This window comes from Macrotis lagotis, chromosome 7, assembly GCF_037893015.1.
Source record: "Macrotis lagotis isolate mMagLag1 chromosome 7, bilby.v1.9.chrom.fasta, whole genome shotgun sequence".
In the NCBI taxonomy this organism is placed as follows: domain Eukaryota; kingdom Metazoa; phylum Chordata; class Mammalia; order Peramelemorphia; family Peramelidae; genus Macrotis; species Macrotis lagotis.
The window spans coordinates 143,079,590-143,104,317 of NC_133664.1; the positions used below are offsets into that span (position 1 = coordinate 143,079,590).

The 24,728-nt window shown below is 34.7% G+C and overlaps 1 long non-coding RNA gene across 6 annotated transcripts in view; it reads right to left on the reverse strand.

Annotated features, from left to right (window-relative positions):
* LOC141493858 (uncharacterized) overlaps positions 1–24,728 on the reverse strand; it is a 304,223-nt gene that overhangs the window by 191,758 nt on the left and 87,737 nt on the right. For 4 of the 6 annotated variants that reach the window (XR_012470342.1, XR_012470339.1, XR_012470337.1 and 1 more), the window contains 2 exons: positions 22,014–22,323; positions 18,080–18,252 (listed from right to left, as the gene is read on the reverse strand). This is a non-coding gene — a long non-coding RNA (uncharacterized LOC141493858). Of the gene's footprint in view, positions 1–18,079; positions 18,253–22,013; positions 22,324–24,728 lie in introns of those variants that run through there. The other 2 variants (XR_012470340.1, XR_012470341.1) reach the window with 1 other exon arrangement.

Here is a 24,728-nt window from a genome sequence, read left to right on the forward strand (position 1 = left end):
TGAGGGTTCAAATGAAATAATGGACATAAATGGACTCAAATCTCAAAGGGTTATATAAATGTCAGGTAGTAGCAATAGTAATAGTAGTAATAGTAGTAGTAGTAGTAGTAGTAGTAGTAGTAGTAGTAGTTAATAGTAATAGTAGTAGCAATAGCATCAAGAGTAGCTGTAGTGGCAATCGAGGCTGTAGCAGCAGCAGTAATGGCAGTTGTAGTAGGAGCAACACTAACAGTAGTAGAGGCAGTAGTAGTAAAGTAATATTAGCAGCATCACAGCAGTAGTAGTAATACTAGTAGTTTTTGTTGTTGTAGGAGGAGTATTAGTACCAGTAGTAGTAGTAGTAGTAGTAGCAGCAGCAGTAGTAATAGTAGTAGTTGGAGGAGATGTATTGATAGTAGTATAAGTAGTGGTTCTAATAGTAGTTGGAGGAGGAGGAGTTGGAGAAGGAGGAGGAATTCTAGTAGTAGAAGTAGTAGCAGCAGTAATAGTAGTAGTAGTAATAGCAGTAGTAGTAGTAGTAGTAATTGCAGAAAGAGTAGGAATAGTAGTAGTAGTAGTAATAGTTGGAGGAGGAAAAGGAAGAGTTATATTAAAAGGAGGAGGAGATTGGTGGTGGTGATATTATGTTACAATCACTAAGTCTAGTCTAGTAATGATTTCATTCCCCAAACCAGCTGTACTCCTCCTGAGTCATGTTTATAAAGTAATTCTGGAATTGGTAAATGACTAACAATCATCTTCTCTACATGTACAAACATTTAAAGTTTAATCTTCATCATTATTAACATTTTCTTAAAACTAGACAATCAATAAAACAATAAATCAAGTAATGATTTGTTGCAGTTAGGGATTTCTGAGATTTAAAATCTTACCCTAAAAATTTAACAATCAGCTCTCACAAGCTAGCTCAAGCACATTACTCCATATGTTCCAGGCTCCAGTACAGGAACCTTATGGTACCATAGAGGAGAAGAGTCTAGAATTAAAGAGGTCCTGGAAAAGGCCTTAGACAAAAAATAGGGTTTGAGCTGAGCTTTGGAGTAAGTCAAGTATTCCAAGGAATAGAAAGCATTCTAGGCATTGAGAACAAAACAAAACATGGATGGGGGACAGGGAGAGAGAGAGATGCTATGTGCAAGCATTTCTATATCACTGAGTCTGCAGAGGCAACTAATATATATGGAGAGCTCTAAATAACAATTAGAAGACTTTCTATGTGATGTCCCAAAGTCTTAGTGAAGTTTTAAGCTTTGAAGCGATTAAAGCTATACTAAGACTTTTGGAACACCTTGTCCCATTTGGCAATTAAAGTTCTTTAAAATTTTATAGTTTAAAACTGCCCAAAGACTTTTGGGACATGTATTTGGTCCTGCAAATAATGAGTCAGGCAAGCCAGATTTTGGGAAAATCACTTTGGCAACTGTGGATCAGGAATCAGTTTCAAATCCCTTGTTTGACCTTGGGAAGGCCTCTCAGTCTTGGTTCCCTCTTCTGTAAAAGAGAAAGGAGCTGAACTAGGTGATACAAATTCTCTTCCAACTCTATATCTGTGTTTCTCTCCCTTATTGCCATGGGACTGCAAAGGTAATGTCATTTAGCCTGAAAATATGACAGCAGAGCAGATAATTCTTTCATATGGGAATACAGCTGTCACTTGAAGGTTAAATACCTCAAATCAGTGATAGTAACTCTATGTATTTTGTTCTCTCTTTAGATAGTATTAAATCCAGAGAAGTCTTGCAACAAATATATATATATATATATGTATATATACATATATATACATATATATATATATATATATATATATATATATATATATATTTGCTATCCATTTCAGGAGTTGCAAGAAGTTAGCTAGGTTTTTACAAAGCTTATGGTATTTGAGAAAATGGATGCCAAAGTGATTGTGAAAATACTAGTTGGGTGGGAATTGGCAAACAGTGAGGGACATGTAGACAATCATGGTTGAATGCAGAACCACTACAATAATCCATGAATTGTTAAGAATTGATCCTAAGCTGTAACTGGTGCACCCTTAGTACCTAAGGGTGACTTAAAGCCATCTTGAAGATTCCACTAGAAACAAGAAGCTCTTCTAGAATGATTTTGAAAAATTGTCATGAATTCTTGATGAGGACTTCTTGATCATTGCTCAGAAAAGAAGTTGGTGCCTTTGGAGTTTTGCTGATTAACATGGCACATGTTCTATTTTTCTTTTCAATATCCAAATCAGTTGAAGACCAACAGCGAATAGTATTCATAGTAAGAACAAATAGCACATAAGCAAAAATTGTTAACTGTTTACTATTCCAGAATGTATCTTCATGATGATGAGTCCTATCAACAGAAAACCCTTCATTTTTCCTAGTAAATAATTATGAATTGATCCAATAACAGTTTGGGTTTTTGTGGAAAAAAAATATTTGATGATACCAATAGCCATAAGAATTTCCATTGTTTGGGATAGGTTAGTTGTTTGGGGGTGTTTTTTGTTTTTTTGTTTTCTCTAGCAAGTAAGGAAGTTATCTCCAACACTTAATTAGTCCAGCAGGAGTAAGGTTCAAGTCATTATGGAGTTTTCTCATCACCCAAGAGAATAAAAGAGACTAACTCAAGAGAAGTCAATGCCCCTCAGTCTTAGCAAATGTTGTACTTTTGGTCAGGGCACCATGCCCTATTGACCAGATACAAGTCACTACAGAGATGAGATTGTGGAGGGCACAGTTTCTCAAAACTAATTTTTCTTGAATGAGTAGCCTTTCCATGTTATAGCTAAATAAATTCCTTTTTTGAAGCTGTTAGTTGATTTAAAAGTTTCTTATTTTGTTCCTATAGAAAACCTGATCTATCATTCTAGCCTGAGTCAAGACTGGATAGATCAACATTATAGGAAATGAGAAAGACTTGGTCTCATGCTTTGAGTTTGGAGTAGATGTATTATAGACTAAGTGTAACTTTTTTATAATTTTTAATACTAATAGAATTGAAGTAGCCCAAGAAGGTAACATTGAAAACTCCACTTTTACTTTTATTTCTTTTTCACTAAGATACATGATTCATCAAAATGGTATATGACTTTCTATGTTTCTATGAATGTATTCTCTCTGTAATCCAATAACTAGAACTTTATTACAATATGGTATCCCACTTGGAATCTTAAAAATTCAAGGTGCCCATGAAGCATTGGAAAAAACTCAGAAGCATAATGAAGGTATTTAACTCAATGACTTCTGGAATATTCAAATTAATATCATTATATATTCATATAGTATTGATAAACTAGGGAAATGTCACAAATTGAAAGTCTTTATCTGCCATTCCCCAATTCTCACACACACACACACACACACACACACACACACACAAACAAAATCAATCCCAAAGAGTTGCTTGTCTATAAACCCTAGATATGTTAAGTTGCCTATTCATTGTGCTCTCAGGAGTCTTGGCTTAGCATTGTTTTAAATGAGAGTGCTATCACTGATCTGCCAATAATGATATAGGAATAAAATGGAATAACATTTGCAATGTGCTCTTCAAATCTTAAAACATTATATAACATTGATGATGGTGATGATGATGATGATGATAACAATGATGATGTTCGGCACATTTGGTTATGGCAAAATTTGTAAACCACACGCATATATATATATATATATATATATATATATATATATATATATATGTAAAACTGCTTTAATGACACCTTGTTTGAATGGATATTCAAAATCATTCTTTCCTTTAGAATTAAAAGGCAAGGCTCCAGTTTTTGAGACTAGAAAGTGCAATGACTGAATCTATCCCTTGTAAATTCCCTATTTCTTAAAAGATAGCATGGGACATATATTAACAACTTCTAGAAGTTGACCAGAAATTCTTAGTGGTATAAAAGAAGCTTAGCTTTGTTATCTTACAATTATCAGTAGAGACTTCTACAGAACAATTAGGTAGCATAGTGGATAAAAGCACAGCGTTTAGAATCAGAAAGTTTCATCTGTGTGAGTTCAAATTCAACCTCAGACACTTACTAGACAAATGACTCTGGACAAATCAATTAATCCCTATATGCCTCTATTTCATTATCTGTAAAATAAGCTGAAGAAGAAAATGGTAAATATTGCAGTATCTTTGCCCAGAAAACCCCAAAATAGTATCATGAAGAGTTGAACATAACTGAAAAACCATTATTCATCGGTTTCTCCAGAAAGAAGACATGTGACATTCACAACTCAATTCTTTTCAATATCTTTGTAATTTTGATGGTGTTATGATCACACGGCTAATAAGTATCTGGGGTCACATTTGAATTCACATAGAAGGCCCAGGCACTCTATCTCCTATGCTACATAGATTCCCAGGTATTTTTCATAGCAGGTCAGTGGACCTGACTGAACTTCAATCTTCTCATCTTTAAAACAGAAATAATAATACCTGAAGCAGTTACCTCAGGTGGTTTCAGTATTTCTAGATATATGATTTCATAAGTATCAGGAGCATCCAGTTTTTGAACTTGAACCTTCTACCAAGGCAGATTGGCAATTGATCATCATTATTTCAGATTACAGAGATTTTCTGGATCATGAGTGGTTAAATGTCTTGGTCAGGATCACAGTCAATGTCATAGGTAGCATCTGAATTTCCTATTTCTAAGGGTAGCTTTTGATCCATACCACTGGGCTTTCTCTCTTCTCCAAGTATTGTAAGAATTAAATGAAATAATTTATGAAAAGCACTATGAAAGTCTTTTAGTTCTATAGAAAAGTCAGTTATTATTTTCATCATTCCCATCACCCAGTACTCCCAGAATGTGAAAGCTGCAAATCAATTTTCCCTTTTGACTGGCAAGAGGTAACATCTACTTTTACCTCCCAGTTAATCATTCCTGAGTCTCCAAGTGTACAATGTCATCAACATTTCTGACAATAGGAATTGGGGGGAAAAAGACATCACACAAGGAATGAAGAATAATATAACATGGAAATAATATTATCTATATGGCACCATATAAATATATATACATATATATAAGTTGCAGTAGAACTAAAATGATATAATGCACGTGAAGTTCTTTAGAGACTTTAAAGATGTCAGTTATTGTTATTATGGTTAAGTATCTTTATTTATTATTGACACTGCACAACCAGAGTCAACTTCCATCTTGTGAGCATGACTGCTCTCGCAAATACTGCAGTGTCCTAAGGCATTGGTCCTACAAATATGATGAAGTCCCAAGGTTTTACTGTCATATGAATAATCAGGGTCACCTTATTCAGGGTGATGTGAACTGCTATGACAATTCTAGGGCTTCTTTCTAATGGATTTTGAATGGTGTATTCTCTCAAGGTGGCTCTTCTTGCAGAATTTGCACATTAGAAACTCAAGGGAATACAGGCATGCCACGTAAGCTCCTGACAATCTTTTCTAGCTACAATTAGAGCAGAAGGATCACATTCAACAACACCAAAAGAGATAGAAAGGAAAACCCATCCAACACAATGGAAATGATTCAAACTTTTCAGAGCAATAGTTGATCATTCACTTACTCTCCAAAACACTGCTTGTAAAACTCGTGAACGATGGTTTGCTATTACAATGGTATACCAGAAATGAGAGAAAGTACAAAATGTACTTAAATACCTTGGTTTTTTTCCCTTCAAACACAATACCAATGCTATCTCTGAAGTTCATCTCCCTTGCGTGAATCCCAACTACATTCCGTGACCCTCACATCTGTTGTTAACAATAAGGTACTAAACAAGCTGGTGATTTCAAGTGTAAAATATAAAACTCTGAAGAATGACTAATGTGTAAAATACCATGCAAAGGAAAGGGATTACTATAACCTTATTCAAGACTGACATTAAATTATCAACTTCTTGTTAAATTCAGTTTCCTGACAGACTAAGAATATAGAGGTTTCATCTTGCTTTGATGCTAGCTCTACTTCATGGTTAGAAAAAAGTAATTTGAGACCTGATTTTCTTTTAAGTCCAAACTAAAATTCTTTTTTTTTTCTAGAAGCCTTCCTCAAGCCTTCTTAATTTAAGTATTTTTCCCTCTTTTGTTAATTATATAGCTTGCTTTTGCATGTTGTCTCCCCCCATTAAATAGTAAGCTCCTTGAGGGCAGGGACTGACTTTTGTCCCTTTTTGTATCCTCAGTGTTTAGCACAATGCTTAGAACATTGTTGAAATCTAATAAATATTTACTGGTTGATTGATAGATACCAAAGATGGAAAGAAGAAGAAGAAGAAGAAGAAGAAGAAGAAGAAGAAGAAAAAGAAGAAGAAGAAGAAGAAGAAGGAGAAGGAGAAGAAGATGGAGGAGAAAATGTGTATATATATATATATATATATATATATATATATATATATATATATATATATATAGCTAAGACTAGACAAGTTGAGCTTAAAGCTTATCTACTTTAGATCCTATATTAATAACCACTGAATGATTTGACCAAAATCTATAGAAGTTAAGAAAGTTAAGGAAGACTGGGTTCAATTCTTGCCTCTGGTTCATACTAGTGAAGAATCTGTAGGCAAGTTTAAACTTTCAGAACCTCTAAGCAACTCTCTAAAGTTATGACTTGCCTATTTAGAGGAGGGAATTTCCACCTTAAGGCTCATTAATAAAATAATAAGGGGAACCTAACAGCACATCAACAAAAAAAAAAATGGAGCTAGTGGTAGAGCTGAGAGCAGAATCCAGGCCTCCTGATTCTTAGTTTAGTTATCTTTCCATGCCACCTCAATGAATATTCAGGGCACCCCATAAGTTTTGATGCAGTTTTAAGCTTTAATAGCTTTAAAATGCACAATTTTAATTTTTTTTTACTAAAGATTTTATTCTGAGTTTTACAATTTTTCCCCCATCTTACTTCCCCCCCACCCCCCACAGAAGGTAATTTGTCAGTCTTTACATTGTTTCCATGTTATACATTGATCCAAATTGAGTGTGATGAGAGAGAAATCATATCCTTAAGGAAGAAACATAAAGTAATGACAAGATCATACAATAAGATAACAGGTTTTTCCCTAAATTAAAGGAAATAGTCCTTGGACTTTGTTCAAACTCCACGGTTCTTTATCTGGATACAGATGGTTTGCTATTACAGATGGTATTCTCCATGGTATTCTCCATTGCAGACAGCCCAAAATTGTCCCTGATTTTTGCACTGATGAAATGAGAGAGTTCATCAAGGTTGATCATCACCCCCATGTTGTTGTTAAGGTGTACAATGTTTTTCTGGTTCTGCTCATCTCACTCAGCATCAGTTCATGCAAATCCCTCCAGGCTTCCCTGAATTCCCATCCCTCCTGGTTTCTAATAGAACAATAGTGTTTCATGACATGCATATACCACAGTTTGCTAAGCCATTCCCCAATTGATGGACATTTGCTTGAGTTCCAATTCTTTTCTACCACAAACAGGGCTGCTATAAATATTTTTGTACAAATGATATTTTTACCCTTTTTCATCATCTCCTCAGGGTATAGACCCAGTAGTGGTATTGCTGGATCAAAAGGTATGCACATAAAATGCACTATTAAAAACATGTATATACTATTAAAAAGGTCAGGTGTGGAAGCCTATCAGTGCATACACATGTTTACAAGAAATAGCATTAAACAAAAAAAAAGAATAGAAAATTTAAATTTATATAGACTACAATGATGCATATATATATAAGAATATACATTATGAAAATACATATGATACAAATTTGTCAGCTATTTAAATGAGGATAAATGGTGATACTGGCTAGATATGTATTTTTGAATTAATAAAGGATTAAATGAATGAGTAAGAATTTGAAGTGCCTACTGTCCCAGGTACTGAGAATACAGAAGTTTAAAAGAGGAACAATTTATATTCTAACAGCTTTCAATGATTGTCATAAGTTTTTATTTTGGAGTTATACTGAGCAGAAGTAGTGAAGGATTATAAGGTATAGGAACATCTGATTGGGCCTTAGGGACTATGGAGAACTCAGAACACATCTGGCTCACCACTTTCCATTTTGCTTACAGAGACAGACAGACAGAGGGAGAGAGAGGGGGAGAGAGAGAGAGAGAGAAGCCCTCAGACTCCCAGAAACCCTGTAAGACTGGCAGCAAACTCTTGAATGTATCCCAAAGCAATATTTTTACTTCTCTTTTTTTCTTTTGGAAGCAACTAAGATTAAGTGAATGTCCAGGGTCACACAGCTGTTAAGTACCTGGTCACATTTGAACTCGGGTCCTCCTGACAAACTGCACCAGCCTCAAAGCAACATTTTTTCTTTTTTAAAATTTTATTTATTTTCTGCAAGGTAATGGGGTTAAGTGGCTTACCCAAGGTCACACAGCTTTGTAATTATTAAGTGTCTGAGACCAGATTTGAACTTGGGTCCTCCTCACTGTGAGACTGGTGCTCTATTCACTATACCACCTAGCTGCCCCCGCCCCCCCGCAAAAGCAACATTTTTAAAAAAACATGTCTCAGACTTTTGGTGAGGACCATCTTGAAAGCTTGCTAGAAGTAACATCCCCTCGCCTGGCACTATCCAGCTTTTTCAGGTTTTTAATATCATGACCACAATGCCATTATAACAGGTAGTATCATCAAGGCAAGAGGCAAAGCAGGACTCCCACACAATTGAACTTAATTATTAAGATCCTACACTAAAGACCAGTCAATAGAGATAAGAACAGAGACTGAACCTGTGGTTTCACTAGCTATGAGGAACTACTATGAGGAAAGTTCCTCTAACAATGCTTATAAGCATCCACTTTGAAACAGAGGTTTAGGGAATTTGGTATACTAAGAGGTTTTGCCCATTGGTATGGCTCAAAGACATGACTTGAACTCAAGTCTTCTTATCTATGAAGCAAACTGTACTATATAGTGTACTATATTTCCTCTTCAAATTCTATGGGACTCAAAAGAAACAAAATAGTTCCCTGCACCACAATAACTCTATGGCCTACTTCTATCACTGGAGCATGACCTGTTAATATTCCAAGATAAGAAATATATTAATTAGTTGGATTTGTTCTCTGTATAGCATTTTTTAATATACAGAAGAATGAAAGATTTCTTGGAGATAACACACACCCACACTCATATATGCAAATATATCAAAAGAACAATCAGAGAAACTTGAGAGATACAGATTAAAAAATGTTTCAGCCAATAACATGAGCAAGTCCTTTAAGAACTTCTAAATCAAGGATGCATTTTGTGTGCAAGTCTGTTTATTTTTATTTTTCCCTATCAGTGATCAGAACTTGGAAACTAAGACAATGTCTAAGCAGCAGTTATGTGCAGTGAAAGAAAGCATTTTAGAGGCTTGAATGTGGTTCCATTTCTGTTTGTCGGAATTCATTGAGGTTGAGCGGCAAGGGATTTGAAACTCAGAAAGGACAATGTATTTTGGTGACCAGCAGCTTCCCCTGGAACTACAAATCAACCTGAAAAAGTAATGCACAACCAAGCACATTATGGAGTGAAAGGTGACTGGTGGTGCTTTCTCGTGTTGTGATTAATGTGACTGCCCAGAAATGATTCTCACTGGCATTTCAATCCAGCTATGATGACTAGAGTGACTTAGTGGATGTTCGGTATATTTCCATTTTTATAACCCTAGGAGTTTTCACTTTTGGGGGGTTGTTGTTAAAAACTGATTAATCCCTTGGAATTAATTCTTGCAACTATGCTCCACAGGAAGAAATTTCTGAAAATTGTATAGTTATATAATAATATTAAATATATAACAACAACAAATACAACACTATGTAATACATTCACCTTTTAAGAAAACATTAGATAGCTGAATAGAAATTTACCAGAGAAATACCTATAAAAGATGCTATCATTTCATAAAAAGACTCTTAACTTCAGAAAAAGCTTCACTCCAGTGCATTTAAGTGTTTGTTTATAGATTGTTCTCAGTGATACATCATTGTTATGTCTCCTGTTGTAGATGCCTGGGTGGGTGACATATAGTAAACATACATACAGTAACTGAATACATTTAACAAAGGTCATACCTCTCTATCCAAGAACAGAGGAGCAAGTTGTCAAAACACCCCAGGACAGAAACAACACAAAGTTAAAGTTGTGGAATAGGGAAACAGAAAGCAATAATTCTTCTACAATCGTAAATCTAAACCAAATCTTTCCCCTCTGGCTCTATGTCATTCTGTTTGTCTGTCTGTCTGTCTGTCTCTCTCTCTATATATATATATATATCTATATATTATATATATACATATAGATTAGATATGGATATAGATACATATATCTACATATAATCACACATATTTATATTTTTGTCATATATATCTATATATATATATATATATATGTAGACGCACAGAGATAAAAGACCGTATTATGCTACATACATAGAAATACCTCCAAAGAAACCTCCAGGACCTCCAGTTGTCCCAGGACACAATGTCTCTAGGTTAAATAAGAAGTTATATTATACTTACCAGGTATCTCTGGAATGAGACATATGACTCTGTTGATTGTCTATGGTTTCCACAGACTCTAACTTGAGGCTCAGCTGAAGTATTGACCTGGAGTAACACCATGAGCTTTCAAAAAGAACTAGAAACTATAGCCTAGGATGAGCAAGAGTTTCAGATCTGGGGCCTACATCTTCTAAGCAGGATACCTATTTCATATTTTAAATTTTTCTTGAGAGTTGAGCTCTCTGATTCATTGGATCCTAAATGTATCTTTCTGCTCTAATATATCTAGACAGTGTAATGAGGAGGAGAGAATACACACATACATCCACAGACATACACACATATACAGTCCTTACTGAAATCTTTAAGTTACTCAAAAGCAAACGTTTTCCTCAGAAATGACTTCTCAGATGAATCTTTTTTTGTCCTTTCACCCAATCATTGGGCATTCTCTATGTCCAACATATTTTCATTCAATAAATAACATCTTAAAATTCCATCAGGTTGACTGGAGAACTTGCATTTTACCAGGTTGTTTAGGAAAATTTCTTAGTGTGATTGACTTTTTTTTTCTTTTTTAGTTTTTGCAAGGCAATAGAGTTAAGTGGCTTGCCCAAGGCCACACAGCTAGGTAATCATTAAATGTCTGAGGCCGGATTTGAACTCAGGTACTCCTGACTCCAGGGCCAGTGCTCTATCCATTGTGCCATCTAGCTGCCCCAGTTTGATTGACTTTTAAACCACCTCTTTTATATATGCAATTCAATGAATATTTATTAAACATCTACTTACCACATGTCAGAGTTATTTGTACCAAGAAGGGAAGTTCTCTTGGTAAGAAAATCACAGATCCTTGACCTATTGATATATTAAAACCTCAACTAGAATTTAACCATCTTAAAGGCAGAGACCATGTCTTATAAACTTGACACAGTTCCTTGTACATTAAATTTTGATGGATCTATTATAGCATCGATTATGGTTCCCTCCATAACTGTACAAATTATAACCCATTAATCCCTTCTCAAGCTATTCCATTTTTTTTCCACATTCCACCTTAAATTCACATAAGGTGGGGCAGCTAGGTGGTGCAGGGGCAGCTAGGTGGCACAGTGGATAGAGCACCGGCCCTGGAGTCAGGAATATCTGGGTTCAAATCCGGCCTCAGACATTTAATGATTACCTAGCTGTGTGGCCTTGGGCAAGCCACTTAACCCCATTTGCCTTGCAAAAAAAAACCTAAACAAAAAATTCACATAAGGTATTCACCCTGTTTGTTGGGAAGCTTCTTCTATATCTCTTGACATTGCATGTATGTCAATAAGGCATATGTGCCAACTATCAGCTACCCCTCACTCTAGTTTGATAAACATTTTTACTTTCTTTCCCATGTAGCCATATTTCTGATGACATATTTTATTATAACTTCTCCTAAGAAATTCTTTGTAGTTGCCTATTATTGCCCATTCAATCCACCAAGAACTTCTCTCTTGCCCTTTGACTGACTCACAATTTTAGTTATTTCAAGAAGGTTACATAGCCATATAGAATCACCAGGAAAAGATGGGTATTAAAAAATTTGCGTTTTAGAAAGGAGTTAAGGGCATTCTGTATTATCCCAAAGGCAATCTGGCTCACTCTCTTCCTTTTTTCCCAGCTTTGAAATTAATACACTGTCCATCCATAGAGTCTTTCCAAGTTCTGTATGTGTTATAAAGGTTGGAGAATTGATTGGCATCCTAGAATTTGTAGTTCAAAGGCAAAAACATTCTCTCTCAACCCTGAGAACAATTTGGAACTATTATGGTCTTTGAGCCAGAGGGGGACTTTAGTCACCTAAGAGTTCTGGGAGTTGAACATAGTGTCTATGAGTCATGGACTGAGAGGAAGAAGTGGGAACTATTAAGGGCTGAGCAGCACCAGCCATCAGGAGATAGCATCACAACTTCCACCGGGACTTAACTAGCTGAAGAGAATAAAGGGTCACTAGAAGAAAGGAGAAAGTGAAAGGAAAAACTGAAAAGAGATAATGACTTATATATTTTTTGTATCCTGATTTTTACCTGGAACAGAAAGAACCCTTTGTTGTTGTTACATAGTTGTGAATAATTTTTTCATGACCCCATTTGGGGTTTTCTTAACAAAGATACTGGAATGTTTGTCATTTCCTTTTCTAGCTTATTTTATAGCTGAGGAAACTAGGGCAAACAAAACTAGGGTTAGATGATTTTCCCAGGGTCACACAACTAGTAATAGTGTCTGAGGTCAGATTTGGACTTAGGAAGATGAATCTTCCTGACTCCAGGTCTGGTGCCCTATCTAATGTACCACCTCAATATCTTCTATAAAAAGTCCAGGAGTTAATAAAAGATAAACACAAATTTAAATTAGGTCAGACAGACAAACTTGTGTGGATTTGGGGAATTTTCCTAACTGGTCTCATTGAGCTAATGTGATGGTATTAATAGCTTTTCTTCTGATATATAAACTCTACTAAAGAGAAAAAGGGACCAAGTGGTCCTAAAGGCCACTATATTGCCACAGGCTAAAAAGCAACTTAATTGTCATAACAGAGTATGGTTGATTAAGTCTCCAGAGAGAAAGAGGGAAGACAGAAGAGGGCAATGAATAGAGAAAACATCACTCTAAATATCACCCTAAATCATCCCTCAGGGAGGAGATAGGAAAATCTTGACAAGGATACAACTCTGCCCTTATCCAACAGAGACAAGGAAGTAGAAAGGATTAAGTACTGGCTAGGCAACTCCATTTGTCACAATACCACCAACTTATCGATCTGTCTGTCTATATTTAGTTCTATGGTTTTTCCATAGAACTGTACAATCCTGGATAAGATCTTTTCTTGTCTACTTATTTTTTTCCTGTCTAGATAGTGAATTTGCCTCTTCCTACCTTTCCAGTCTTCTTATATCTTGCTACCCTCTTTTTCAAAATTTCAATCCAGTGACTCTGACTTCCTTGCTGTTTCTCACAATAGCTTCTGATTCTGAGTATCTTCACCAATTATCCCCATGCCTAGAGCATACTCCCTCCTTACTTTCATGTCATAGCTACCCTGGTTTCCTTCGAATCTCATAGGAAGCTTCACTTATGCAAAAACTTCTTAATATTAGTACCTGTCTTAATATTAATAATATTCTTAATATTAGAATTTCTGAGTCTACTTCCAATTTATCCTATATAATTCTTGTTTGTACATATTTATTTGCAGAAAAGACTTTCATTTGTATTCTTCGCATTTAGCACGGTGCTTACTAGGTACTTATGTGCTAGATGACTGATTGAATCTTTTGATGCTATCTTGAGAGGTTCTGCAATAGCAACGGACTTGATGTAGTCATTAAAAGATCATGTACAAAGGACATTCAGTCCTCTTCTATTAGCACTGTAACTCGGACATCCTCCACAACAGTAGGAAACACCTTTTGAGAAAACTGTCTTACATGTTTCGTGTCTTACTTGTTAAAGATCTCTCTTTTATCTTTCAAAGAATCACATAATTTTAACAAATACATGGGAGACACCTTGTTGGAAAATAGCCTTAAAGGCAATGTTTGTTCTAATGAACCATATGCTTTTATGTAGTCAACAAACAATAAGCTCAGTGGAATCTTGAATACCATTGTAAGATGGTCTGCTATAAAAGATTTGCAAAAATTCGCTTATTCTTTTCTCTTGACTTTACAAAGGATACACCTGAGGCATGTTGTGATAGGAAAGTAAGTAAATGAATGAGTAATTTTAGGTATTTTTGTTTGCATTTTTGAGATAATACTCAGGCATATGATTTTCCACCCATGTTTGATATTCTCCCCCTCTTTAAGATATTAAATCATCCAATGCCCTCATAATATTGTTGTCTCCAACATAATACTCCTCTGAACAAATATGGTTTAAACTGGCTGCTCTTCCCATCTTTTTAAAATATCCTTCTTCCTCATACAAGATACTGATAACCTTAATGTTAGTATCAAAATGTAATAGTTTCAGTGCCATTGATAAAAAGGTGTTTGGCAGGTAGGGAGGCAGAATTATGTTATTGAAATCTTTTCCCCCAATAATCTTTATTTTCTTGTCATTCCAGTTTCATCTTTTAAATCCCCTCAGTATAATCAGACTTAGTTGAGTCTCTTACCAAGTGTTTTATAAACCTTTTCCCCCACTATTTCTCACTGAATTATAACTACACATCCTCCCAAGATTTTAAACATTTCTCTATATTCCAAACTGACCTTCCCCTTGGCTGCTACATCTTTCCACAAAACAAGTTAAGGTAATTTATAGTTTCTTCTAGACTCTTCCTTGTAGCATCTGATTTACATTAGTTAAGCTTCCTTAGAAAATAGTGATAATTGGTTTCAGTATCTACTTTTTAATCAATCTCCTCCCCACTTTTTTTTCCTTAGATAAACAGCTTCTTTAAAGAGTTGAGAGTAGATTTGCCTCAGTTGCTTATCTCCTACTCTATTGGTATTGATTTTGATTTTTCTTCTATAAGTTGATGATCTGACTATACAAAGACAACTGATTCTGAAATGACTTTCTCATCATTAGTTATAACCTCTTTGTTAAAATATAACTATTTTATGTTCATTTTATTTGGAGCTCACAATGTTCAATGTTTCCCAACTCTCTCCTTGAGAAAAATATTGATGATAAATAGTCATTGAGGTATCTGTTTAAATAGTTAGGTGATATAATATCTAGACTTAGAGTCAGGAAACCTGAGTTCAAATCCTACATCAGATAGCTAGTAGTTATGCATGAATTAGTTACTTAACCTTCTTAGCTGTAAACTGGGAGTGATAATAGAACTTAATTCATATAGTTGTTGTGAGTAACAAATGAACTAACATTTTTCAAAATTTTTTCACCATCTTCTTTTCTATCATTTCCATTTGTCACTAAATATTAAAGTATTATCTCAAAAATGCAAAATTAATTTGTAGAGTTTTCTATATATGTATAGAAATTTTTTCTCTATTGACCTTCTGCATCCTCCTCATCTATGCATTAACTATAATTATCTACATGATAAACATTATGCAAATGTTTATCATGAGTATTGTAAATAACATGCCCAAATATACCATGAAAATGTTACTTTTGTTGCTTTTGAATGCATAATAAATACCATATCCTTAATTTGCTCTCCAAAGAGAACCTGTGAACCATTCTTTTTTTTATGTCACAACTTTTTTGGCGGGGAGAGAGAAGAGAACATCTAATTTTATTTAAAGCAAAATTGTCTTAATGTTACAATTTATTTTTCAGTAGCATTCCTACTTGGTCAGTAGACAAATTTTTCACATTCAGAGTAGTGACTGCTAGGTAAACTTTTATAGACTGTATAAAAACTGTGATGTCCTTAGCAGCCTGTGTTACTTCACCCTATCCCCCTTTTAGCACTCTGCTTCTCTCTCTGAGGAAGTAAAGTAAAAGCATAGCTTTGAGGACCATTTTGTAGTTTTCTTTATTTCATGGATTGTCATAGCCAAAGAATGAGAAGAATCTGAAGTTTGTTGTTTATGTCCAGCATTTCTATGTTTCTGCCTTAAAAAGGAGATATAGTCTGTTGCCTTAAAAAGGAGATATTGAAAATATTCAGATGCAGAGTGTATGAGGTATTTGAAGAGAATTAACACCTCTAGGATGAGAATATGCCAAGTCCTTTATTGGCTGCTCATTCATCTTTGGTATCAACTCTTACTGCTATAGCAGCCACAACACAGTATACCATCTCAACAGATGGGCTAAACCGCAGTGAGGTGAGTTGAGGGGTGTCTACCCTAATCATATGCAGATTTTCCCTGGTGGATTGGGCTTGTGAGAACAATTTATTCTAATAGCTAAGAAGATGACTGAAGCAGATGCCTTGGAGTGTTTAGAGTTTGGACAGATACTGAAGATGCCAAGGTCATCCATCCTGGTCCATCGCCAGTCATCTTGACTTTTGTCTTGCCATTGGACTTCTATGGAAAAGAATGAGGCTGACTGTGCAAATCTGCTTCACTTAAATCTAATTCACATGCAAATCAAAACATCACTCCTTTATGTCACTGGTCTTTTTTGAAAACAAAGGATGACAATAAGCACTGCAGAACCTGACAAAACTTGTGTTCCATTGTCATGACCTTCAAGAGCACAAAAGCACCTCTGTACCACAAGAAGGAATCAGAGGAGGGCTCTGCACAATAATTTTGGTTGAATGAATGAAGTCCATGGAACTTATTTTAAAATAATTATGATTCCTTCACTTAGGTTTCCTCAAGAATGTAGGCTGTCCTTCAAAGGAAAAAACTCAAAGCTAGTGATATAGACATCTGAAGTTACTTTTCCCACAGTAGAAAATAGCTTTCCACTAAACTTGGTCCCCTAGCTCCTTGTGTAATGAGCAGGTTGAACTTTTGAAGTACTGATCAGGATTCCAGATGTCTAATTATATTAAGAGAGCTGGATTTGGAGTGAGAAAAGCTGAGTTCTGATCCCAACTCTGCCACTTGCTATCTGAGTTATTTAGAGAAAGTCATGAAATATATCTGGATCTCAGTTTCCTCAACTTTAAAATGAAGATGTATAACCTCTAAATTCTCTTCCAAATATTAAAAATCTGCAATACTGCAATCTTCTATTGTTACTGGAGGGGTCAATTATGGGTTAGTTTAATAAACTTATTTCTGTGCTCACCTATAGAATGGCCAACCTCAATTCAAGGGCAGACTATTTATGTTTTGATAATGAAGTAATGGACTCAAGATTCAGAATGCAATATACATTTTTTTGAATGTGGTCATTGTGGGAATTTGTTTTGCTTGATTGATCATATTAATTAAAAGGCTTTTATTTTTCTCTTTTGTTCCAAAGAGAATAGGAAGATAGGAGAAAAGAAATGGAAACACTTGTTAATTGAAAACAAAATTAAATGAGCTTTCACATTGCACAGGACAGTGATGAACATATAGTAGTCATTCAAGAAATAAGTATTTCTTCTTACTTAATCACCTGTAAATATTGGTCAAATATAGATCCTTAGAGTTAAATGATGCCTTTGTGGAAATTTAAATACATTTTCATTAGCTATAATGACCATGAATAGTCTTAATTAAATATGTAATTAGCTTTGACAAAAGTAATGAAAACAAAATCATAATTCATGTTTGGTAATTGTTCATTTCTACTACAGAGATTTCCTAGTATTCTAATGTCAATCATAACAGTTGTCATCTATCCACCTCCATGCAGTTCCAACAAAAAAGTGATCTTTTTGACATATCTTTTCAAATATAGATTGTCTCCAAGGCAAGTTTCTCAAACATACTTCTATACTTACTGTATTTTTAGTTGATACATAATACTGCACTGTGTAAAATAATCTGTTTTCCCCTCAATTACAATAATTTTATGCAATGTTTTTTGTCTACACAGTCATTAAAACAGTATTCTTTATATTTCTCCCTTTTTTTCAATATAAAACATTAAAGGGCATTGTGAATCAGTACTACTTGGAATAAGGAAGAAGCAAATAAATAATTTACTTTGCTAGGATTTTTTTATCTGAGGCTTTTAGCACTTTGGCTCATCACTGGCCAAGCTTCACAAGAGCCCCAGGAATCATTTTTCATTGCAGCAACAGGAAGGCATGGCTGTGGCAGGTATGCCTTGATTTCTTATTTACCCACAGTGAAAAGTTGTTTGAAAATCCAAAAGTGGAAAGCAATCTTGAGAAGAGGTAAATATGGACTAAGAAAGTAAAGGGTTTCTGTAGAAGGAAAAAGAAAAAAGTCAGAATAGAGAGGAACTAATTTCTAGAAAGCACGATTTAAATAACCTGAGAAAAATACTTTTGCCGATGCTACTTAATATTTCAATGTACTTAACTTTGGAAATTTACAGGTTACACAAACTGATGAGAAGTGATTTTACAATTATCTGGTTATTCTGATCAGTACAAACATCCAAACCAGATAATTCAATATCCAGAATACATTTGAGGACCTGAATTATATATCTTGACTCCCTATTAATCAAGTTCATCAAATAATTACTAAATGTTCACTTCATTTTGGATTATAGAAAGACTAAGTTTTTTTGAGAAAAAATGGGTTTTTTTTATTGTGTTTTTGCATATCCAGGGTTTAGCACATTGCCTGGTAAACTAATTAACATGCTAAATGATTGACTGGAGAAATATCACCAGACTCTGCCACAGTTCATCTTCTCTATTATCCAGTTTGTGAATTTCTATAAGACACTTTGGATTATGGATTTTATTGCTGATTCCTTTTTAACTTTTGTCTCTTGTTGGGCATCTCTCCTTTTATTTCACATCCTACATAGCAACAGTTCTCTGCAGTATATGTATTATAAGCAATTTTCTTTCCTTTTCTTCCCAACATAAAGCCCTTTTGTTTGTAGATGCATCAAGTTTTATACATAATTTTTATGCATGCATATATATATAGTATAACTAAATGATATTAATAAATATGACACTGTAAAATATAAAAATATAAATATTATATCTATAGAGACTATAGATTGGCAAAAATTAGAAATTTCCAGTAATCAAGGCCACAGTTTGTATACAAAGCAAAGAGATGTGGAGAGAAGATTCAAGGAAAGATAAGATTTTCATGTTTGCTTATAAGGGGAAAAGAATGGTGTTACAGCCCAACAAAATAATAAATCACTGTGATTTCTCCTTTATTCCCAAGGGCAATGACTAGTTTTTTTTAAGACTCTATATTGGATATGCCAAGGATTCCTATTTTGGATAATAGTCATCAATTAAATAAGCATTAGGTTGAAGTCCAAAATATTTATGTTGGCATATAAGAATGTGCTCAAGCCTAACAAAGCAATACGTTATTCTCATGATTATTCTTCTGCTTTCTGGGCAATATTTATGCATTGTTGAGGGATGGGTAAAGCATAGAGCATTAATATTTAAATTATACCTCCCATACATCAAATAGGCACAACACTGCTATATCTTAATAGTTATTATATTTGAATCACCATTTTAGGGCTACAAGGGAATTTAGGGGTCATTGACTCTTACTCCATTTTACAGTTAATGAAACCAAGACTGAGTGGTGAAGTAATTTGCCCAAAGTCCCATAGTTGAAGAGTTGTTATGCAAGGTCCTTTGACACTAGACCCAAGGCTACACTTTAAACACTGAATATTCAATGACAGCCCATTAAATCATGTTACTTGGAATGAGGAAAAGGAGAATCACTGACCAGAAGGTGAAAAAAATGTGCAACCCTATAGGGAAATGCATGCCATGTTTGAAAATGACACAGGTCCCCAGAAGTTTCGTGGAACCATTATGTCTCTTTTGGGACTACTCACATTTACCAAAGTCACTCATTCTTAAGTACAGTCATTATTAATCTCATATTAATCTCATAAGTCAAATATAGACCACTTTAAGCTCTTTTTCTAGTGACAGAAAACTGGAAATTGAAGGAATGTCCAGGAATTGGGAACTGGCTGAACAAGTTGTGGTTTATTAATGTGATGGAATTCTATTTTTTTTAAGAAATCATGAGCAAGAAGATTTCAGAAAAACCAGGAAAGACTTACATGAACTGATCAGTAAGCATAACCAGAACAACAAGCACATTAACATCAACAATTTGTGATCATCAACTATGACAGACAATTCCAAAAGACTTATGGAAAGAAAGAACTATGAAATCTGAATGCAGACCAAAGCATACTATTTCCACATCTTAAAATTAATTTTTGATTTTTTTTTCTTTTGTTCTGATTCTTCTTTCACAACATGACTAAAATGGAAATATATTTAACATGACTGTACACATATTAACTTTATCAGATTACTTATTGTCTTGGGGAGGGGGGAGAAATGGGAAGAAGGGAGAAGAATTTGGAACTCAAAAAAATGAATGTTGAAAACTCTCTTTACCTGCAATTGGAAAAATTTAACAAAATAAAAAATATATAAACCTCTTTCACTCTTTTTTTAACCTCTTTCACTCTTAAGAATGGTTAGACATTTCCTTTTTTTCCCTTTTTTCTTTCATACTTTGTTTTTTTTTTAACTGAAGACTAGTGAAATAACTTCAGACAAGCAGAAAGGCTGTCTTTCTACATAAGGTAAGTGAGGGAAACAGTGAAGAATCATATAATTTTATTTTAGACCAAGAAAGACTTCAGCTTGAAATATCTAGATAAAGGAAGGAAAAGACATTCCCCCACTCCCCATTGAACCTGTAATTTCATTGGTAGAAAGCATCGAAGAACTTCCACTAATACCACTTGGTATCTCCTCTGTAAGTTAAATTCTTAAAAGGTTATCTAAGAGCACTAAGAGTCACATAGCCAAAATATGAGTTGAACCCAGGTCTGGTTGACTCTAGGGACAATTCTCTATCCACTCTACTATCCAGCCTCTCTGTTGGAATTATTCAGCTAAAATTTCTTTTGATTTTCAAAAACATTTCATATTGTGCTTTAAGAAAAGTACTATCCAAGAGAGAAGGTTAGAAAAGTCGTGACACCTATTCAGAGTTGATCTTGGTAATATAGATTTAATCTAAAAGTAAAATGTGGAATTAAAAGAAAACCAATTATAATGGCCATCAATAAATCAGCACAATACCATATCAGGAATATGCAATACCCTATGTATTCAATATCTAAAGAGTACATTTGAGTCATTTCTTAAAGTACTTATTGAAAAATAACAAAACATTTCTCTTTTTTCTCTAATTGGACCCTGAATAGTGAGGTCAAGTCAGTCTCCCTGAGCAGTTAACATGCTTTCCAACCCTTTCCTTTAATATGCCATTTTTTTGTCTTAAGTGAAATCAGCAAGCATGTCAAGTATCCAAAAAAACAAACTTGCACATTCTTTCGCATTAAATGACCTTTTCAATCTTCCCAACTTTCAATCACAAGATTTAGAACTGAAAAAAAAAAGACCTTATGGATCAACCAGGCTAAATCCCTCATTTTAAAGATGAGGAATATGAAGCCCACAGAAATCATGTGATGGTCCCAAGGTCAGAAGGGCATAAAGCATCAAATTCTACACCCTGTGTCCTTTCTACCCTACCCATCAGCCTCTGTGTTAAAATGGCAAGTTTATAATTTAATAGAAGTTCAAGTGAGTTCTTCATTTAATGCAGTGCTTTATTATAAGCACTTCTTAATGTCTGTTGGATAGTTGGCTGGGAATATGAATGGATAATTGAATTTTTCCTCATCACATCATCTTTAACACCAACTCTTCCTTTGCATTCTGTACCATCTGCATCTCCCTTGTGAATGAATCTTTCAAAGGTGATAAGAATCTGTCCCCCAATTCTGATTAGCTAGCAGGTAAGCAATATGAAAACTGATTTAAAGTCTCTAGCACTGGAGATGTCAAAACAGACGTTCCTCTCCTACAGGATGACAGCACTGGGCCCCGGGATGTCAAACATAATTAAAAATTTTATTTTCAAATGTACTCTGCAGTTTATACATACTGAAAGTGTGTCTTACCTCTTGAACTTGCAGACTGCTGTGCTTTGCAAAATGGAAGATGCTTTATTTTAAATTTAGGTTCCATTTGGGAGGGAAATCATTTCATCAATCGGTACCCAGAGGTTTTTCTTCAGGATTTGGTATGAAAAGACTGGCATTTCATTAAAATGTGCTGACAAGTGACAAGGATAGTTCTACCTGGGATGCTTTCACTTAGCCTTCTACCAGTGTAGTTTAAGATTCCTCCCAGTAGATTAGTCAAATTAGTGAATATTCAAGCTTTCTGGTGCTATCATTTCTTTCTTTGCAGATATTGATCACTTTCATCCTTTAAAAAAATAGAAAAGGAAATTGTTTGTTACTTGGTTGTATTTATTTATTTATAAAAAAAATGTTCCCTTGGCTACAAGGATTATAACATTTCATAAATGCACCTCTGATTTTTCATTGCATGTAGGCAAAAGGATTAAAGAGTTGGGGGTTGGGATACAGAGAGTTCTCAGATGTTTCAAAGATCGATAGGTAAGGAATTTCAGAAGGGTAGCTCTTGCATTGGAAATGCCCTTATTAGAAATGTACATATGAGAAACAAAGCACCTGGGTCAAGCTTGAGGAGTTATAAACTGGGTTTCCTTTAAACTTTGTGAAGAAGTGTGGATGCTGTACTCAATTAAAATAAAAACCCACACAACTAATTCAGGAAACACTCCCTGCCTTGTCCTTCTTCTGTCCCTGACTATTTTGCCAAAGAGTCATTTCTTGGAGGCATATGAAGAAAAGGGAAAGGATGAAAAAGGAAGACAGGCAGACCTGAGAATGTTAGGGAGGAAGAGATACTTTCTAACCCAAGAAGCTTCCTGCTATTTCCTCAGCTCTCTCCAAGATGGGTTAGTCAAATTAAGGAACTAAGAACATATCTCCCTTCTCCTTGGGCTCCATTTTTTAAAGTAGGAAAGGCCTTCCCACTTAATCTCTGAGAAAGGTAAAGGAAGAAACCAAACCTTAGGAAAGTCAGTCAATAAATATTTATTAAGTGTCTATTATGCCAGGTACCATCCTAAGCATTGAAGATACAAAAAGAAGCAAAACAATATCTGTCCCCAAGAAGCTTACAGTTTAATGGAAGAGATGACAAGCAAACAAGTATGTGTCCTTCCAAAGAAAGAATTGTACAGGATAAATGTGGGGATAAAGAGAAAAGAATTCAAGATAACTTTGAGGACTTGAAACCTGGTAACTAGAAGAAAGATGGTGTCATTGTCAGGAACAGGCAAACCAGAAGGGAGAATTTTATTTTTAGCAGAAAATTATGACTTCAGCAAAGTCACAGAAACTATATGCACAATGACACAACAATGTAATCAGAAAGAACAACATAAAGACATGATCAAAAATGACCACAAAATTACACAGACAAAAATAGCTTCAAAAAAGAGATATGAAAAGATACCTGCAGGTCCACAAGTATGATTGATGCACTCTGTTTTCAGAGTTTTACCAAATATTGATCACCTTTGAAATTTTTTTCTCCACTTTTTCTTTTTTTTCTCTTTAGAAATATTTGTTATATAATATAGTTCTCAGAGAAAAAGGGAAAGATATTGGGGAAAATTTTGGTGATGTTAAAACATATCAATAAAAATTAATTTTCAAAAAGAAAATGATGATTTCAGTTTCAGAATCAGTGTGGTAGAGTGGAAAGAATATTTATTTAGAGACAGATAAGCTGGGTGATGATTCTTGATACTTCTCTGATCAGAAGCCCCCTAAATGTCATCTTAACTTCAATGTCCTTGTCTATAATATGGAAATAATAACATTTGTACTACACAATTTACAAGCCTGCTGTAAGGATTAAATCAGATAATATGTGTAAAATAACTTATGAACCTTTAAATTTTCTCTATATGCCAACTCTAATTATTATTTTATTATATACTTTGCTTTTATGGAAGAATATACATGTGGAAATTTCCTACAGGTTATAGAAATGTTATAGAAAGAGGGCAAGGTTGATCTGAGACTAAAACCTTGCTCTCACCAGAGTCAGAGAAAGGAACTAACTGTCCATTATTTATTACTATATAGAGAATGTATTTCTTTTTCCTATGAACCTGAATTTCAGAAAACCACTCCCTTGGTAAGAGTTGAATATTATTAATCTGAGTACTGAGAGAACTGTGCAGACTTGAGAGATGGACTAATAAAGATTAGAATGTTCACTGATCCCAGGGAAGGAGGTCTTTTATTATATGATTATAGGTATAAGCTTTAAGCAAAAGATTCCAGAAAAAAGAAGTTTATGGAAGATTCAACTAGGGTCAGGCATCCTTTGAATATGAAGGAGATTGGAATCTATTACACAACGTTTCAATGGATGGCAGGGAAGGGGGGGGGCTCTAGTCTAGTGCTAGGATAAATGCCACAGACACCAGCATTGTATTTGAGAAAGGACTGAGGCCAGGATGCTAAGGAAACAGTCAAGTTCCCCCTAAAGTATAGGATTAGACCTAACAATGGTGTGCATCATCTTACGAACCTCTGTTTCTTCTTCTGCAAAATAAAGGAAATTTGTTTAGATAAATCTAAACTCTCTCTACAGAACCATAGAATCTCACAGTTGGTTAGGACCACATCTTCACCTCTTTTTGTTCAGTCCTTTTTCAGTCATATTTGTTTTTTCATGACCCCATTTGAAATTTTCTTGGTTAAAATATTAGAGTAGTTTGCCAT